A 4,220-nucleotide genomic window follows, 5' to 3' on the forward strand; every position below is an offset into this window, starting at 1 on the left:
TTTCTCAAGTCTACCTTTCCCATACTCTCAGGTATCTATTACCAGCATCCCACCCAACTCTGGGAAGAGCAGGACGTTTTCTCCAGAGTCCGGAGGGCGCTGCAAGGCATGTGGGCAGCTTTAGAGTAGCCTTGCCTGGGCGGCCAGAGGATCCCCCAGCCTCCCTCGTATGGGCCTCAGGAACTCCGGGGGCCCAGGGGAAGCCTGGAAAACCGAACTTCGCCATCAGTTTTCCTTACAGCGCTGGTTGGAGACGAGGGAAGGGCCCCCCAGCGGTCGCCCCCCGCCCAACCCCTATGCCATCCAGCTGCACAGTCCAGGAAGCACCCAGAACGCAGCTCCGAGCTCGCCAGCCTCCCGCAGGCCGGGAGAGGGCATCCTGAGGGGCAGCTTCCCTCTCCAGCCTGCGTCTGACATCCCCACTCCCACCCGAGGATGCCTGTCCGCAGTCGCTGAATGTCACTGCTCCCTCTTCCTCCTGATCAGGGTAGAGACAGCTCCTGAGGCATCCCCCACCCCAAAACTGCCGCGGTCGCCCGAGGGTACAAGACCCGGGAGAAGGACGAAGTTTGGGGCCCACGGCAGCGGGAGGGGGGGCGCGTTTAAGAAGACCGCACCTCAGTCCCAGACCTGGCGGACACACTCCCCTCCCCAAAACAGCCCAGGCGTCCCCATCCTTTCGGACACCGGCATCCCCGCCCTCCCCTGAGGGCGGTGAGCGGAGCCCCCCGGGGCGGAGGCAGGTACCCCCGGGGCGGAGACTGGGGCGGGCGGGGTCCGGGCTGCGCCCCCGGCCGGGCCAGGCGGGCTAGCGGGCGGCGCGGGGGGAGCGGGGCTGGGCGGCGCTGCCTCGGGCTCTGTGCGCTGCAGCCCGGAGCCGAGGAGGAGGAGGAGGCGGAGGAGGAGAAGGAGGCGGCGGCGGTGGGTCCCGGGCGGGGGGAGCGCGGCGCTGCGGACCCGGGCGGCTGGCAAAGGACGAGGCGGAGGCTGAGGAAGGCAGCGGGGAGACCCGGTCTGCAGCAACAAAGGGCAGCAAGCGATTGGCCGGGCTGGAGGCGAGGTTAGCCGGGGACCGGGGTGGCCGGAGGCAGCGGCGAATAGTGCACGTGCTTGCAGACACGGGCGAGTGCGGAGCCGGGGGTGCATACCCGGCGGGTAGGGGGCTTGCTCCCCCTCCGTATGGGATGGCGAAGAGGCTGCAGTGAGATCGTTCCGTCTGCACCCGGCCTGAGGCTGGCAGGGTAGGGGGTATGTGACGGGGGTAGGATGCAAGCCAGGGGGCGGGCGAGTAGTCGCCCGGGACGGGACAGGAGAGAGGGTGGAGGAGGGGGCTGGATGGAACGCTCCGGGCGGCGCGCCCGTCCGCGCGTTCCTCGGCGGGAGCAGGCGACTGAGAACCTCGAATTTTAACTTCGCGTGCCCGCCCGCGCGCGCCCGCCTGCGCCCACCCCTAAATCCTGCGGCCGCCGCCAGCGATCAGCTCTCACACAAACTTTAGCTGCGGGCTAGGGGCTTTGGGGTTGAGTGGGGGAGGGGAGAGGAAAAAAGGCTTCTGATTGGCGTCGTGTACAGCCAATAAGGCCAAGCGCCTCTCCTGCGCCTAGATCCAATCCATTTCTAGAGGTAGAGGGGGCGGGTAGGTGGAAGTAGAGGTGGCGCGGTGTCTGTGAGAGAGAAAAAGGGCTGGACCAATAGGTGCCCGGAAAAGGCGGGCCCCGCGGTCTGCTGATTGGTACTGGCAGTCGACCCTCCCTCGGGGTGGTGCCGGAGGTGGGGGGGGGAATGATGGGTCGAGAGGTGTGTCTATGTGGAGGCGAGATGACCGGCAGGAACTTGCCCCAATGGGGGGCAGAGTGTTTAGCGAGCGGGTGACGGACAGACCCGTAGGCCAACGGTTGGCCCTGTTGGCCCTAAGTGTTCGTGCTCTCGTCCAATGGAACGGCGCCGGGGCGGGGCCGCGCCTCGGGTTTAATGAGACTCCATTGGGCTGTAATCAGTGTCATGTCGGATTCATGTCAACGACAACAACAGGGGGACACAAAATGGCGGCGGCTTAGCTCCTACCCCTGGCGGCGGCGGCAGCGGTGGCGGGCGCTACGGCACCTCCTCCAGGCGGCAGCCGTAGCTTCTTTCTCAGGCAGCTTCAGCGCCCCCGGCAGGCGCGGTGGTGGTGGCGCGCGGCCAGGTCTGTCACCCACCCCGCGCGTTCCCAGGGGGAGGAGACTAGGCGGGCGGGGGACCGGCCGGGGGGGGGTGCCGGGGACCCTCGACGCCCCTCCCACAGGCCTCTGCGCGAGGGTCACCGCGGGGCCGCTCGGGGTCAGGCTGCCCCTGAGCGTGACGGTAGGGGGCGGGGGAGAGGAGGGAGGAGGAATAAGCTCCGCCCCTGGCCGAGCCTACGAGGCAGGGGGCGGGGCTCAGGGGTGGGAGGGCGGGGCAAAGCCGGGCGGGGCGGGGCAGAGGGATCCTAAGGCTTGGGCTGGGAGGGGATTTCTGTGCAAGAGTGAACTGGTAGGATGGATGGAGGGGTCGGACGAGGGCGTGGGCAAGATTAAAGAACGGAAGATGAGATGGGAAACGGGAGTTGTAGAAACAGGTGTAGAAGGGGGTGTAGGGAGGGGTGAAATTTTGGTGGAAGTGGGAAGGGTACCAAGGGCTGTGTGAGGGCTGGTGAAGTGCAGCAGACCGGCGAGATTGCAGTTAATTGGGGACACGCTAAGGATGAATTTGGGTGTGGTAGATGAGAGTATTGCTGAGTGGGTATTGGTTCGTCTTGGGGATGGGTTCATGAGACGGGTACAATTTCTTTGGTAGGAGAATCAGGCTGAATCCTCAAGTTGGCATAGGATAGTGGTTTGCTGGCCCCTGGTAAATGAAACATTAAGAAAACAGAAGGAAGGATGAATTAGTTAAGTTTGGGAGACTTTCTAAGGTAGCAGAAAAGACTTTAATGGGCAGGGAATGGGAAGAGAGGCTGCTTGTAATTTGCAACATTATATTAGAACATCTCATTGGGGCAGGTGATTTCAGAGTTAGGGGAAGGCTGTGGCTGTATCGGGGTGCTATAATTTGATGGACTCTGCCATCAGTCTTCATTGAGCCAAGAAAGGTTATGGAGACTTTAATTTTGATAGGCTGGGGTTGTTTGGAGTAAACTTCAAGCCTAGTCCTGAAGGTGTGGCAGGAACAGGGAGAGCACAGAGTGTTCCTAGGAAGAGACATGGGCGCTTGCTACTTTGGGCAAGAACATTTGGTATTTTTTTTAATTTGGTAGGACAATTCAGGGAGTGATGTGAACTGGCAGGGTAAAGGCAGAAGAAGGGCAAATTAGTGACCTTCTCTGCACCATGGAGGAGTTTGAACAATTGCAGTTGGGAGAGGATGATGATGTGAGAGTAGTGAAAGTTATAAAGGAGCAGTGATAAGGAATTACGGTTGTCAGAAATAGCTAGAGACCCAGTGAACTTGGGGCGGAGATACCAGGAAATTCAAGGTAAAGAGGGTGTGCACAGAATTGTATGGGCCAGAGGTAGAAGTAGCACGTGGGACTTTAGTTGTGTTAGTTCTTTGTATTCCAGTAGTGTGTTCGTGTGCACACACATACATGCAGATGTATGCATACACATTTTGTGCATTTGATGCATACAAGTGTGCACATCCAAAGGCCAGGGCAGGACATAGAATGTCTTCCTCTATCCCTCCCTGCCTTATTGCCTTGACATAAAGTCTCTTACGAAGTGGGAGCTGGCCATTTTTGCTAGGCTGGCCGGTCTGCCGGTGAGCTCCTGGAGGCTGCCTGTCTTCACCTGCCATGGCTGAGACTCCAGGCAATCTGAACCACGCTCAGCTTTCACATGGGTGCTGGGGATCCAAACGCAGGCCCTTCTGCTTCCCATGCTGTGCACGCCGAGCCATCTTCCCAGCCCCAGTAAAGTGGGTATTTTTAGAAAGTACATCCTTCCTTATACTAGTATACCCTTAATTTTCTGATGCAACTCTAAAATGCAACACTTGATTGCTTATTAGAAGTGTATTATACATGTAGCAAAGTGAGTGTGAGCGGCTGTTGTGTTTGAAGAGTAATGAATAAGGAGCCTGTAATCCTTGGTCACCTGTGGCTTTTGAGGTCAGCCTAGGTGGTAGTTAAGAGCCTGTGTTTAAGTAAGCAAATCAATAAGTGAGGAAGGAAAGTTCCTTCCTAAATTCTTTTTTTTTTTTTT

General features: G+C 59.2%; 1 protein-coding gene across 7 annotated transcripts in view; it reads left to right on the forward strand.

The window, feature by feature from the left end:
* Positions 1-506: 506 nt before the first annotated feature.
* The window catches only part of Kat6b (lysine acetyltransferase 6B), a 172,708-nt gene continuing 168,994 nt past the window's right edge, over positions 507-4,220 (forward strand). For 5 of the 7 annotated variants that reach the window (XM_021202960.2, XM_029541943.1, XM_021202961.2 and 2 more), the window contains exon 1: positions 954-1,060. The gene's annotated coding sequence lies outside the window, so the exon portion shown is untranslated. Of the gene's footprint in view, positions 744-953; positions 1,061-2,020; positions 2,186-4,220 lie in introns of those variants that run through there. The other 2 variants (XM_029541941.1, XM_029541940.1) reach the window with 2 other exon arrangements.

Source organism: Mus pahari, chromosome 8 (assembly GCF_900095145.1).
Source record: "Mus pahari chromosome 8, PAHARI_EIJ_v1.1, whole genome shotgun sequence".
Lineage (NCBI taxonomy): Eukaryota > Metazoa > Chordata > Mammalia > Rodentia > Muridae > Mus > Mus pahari.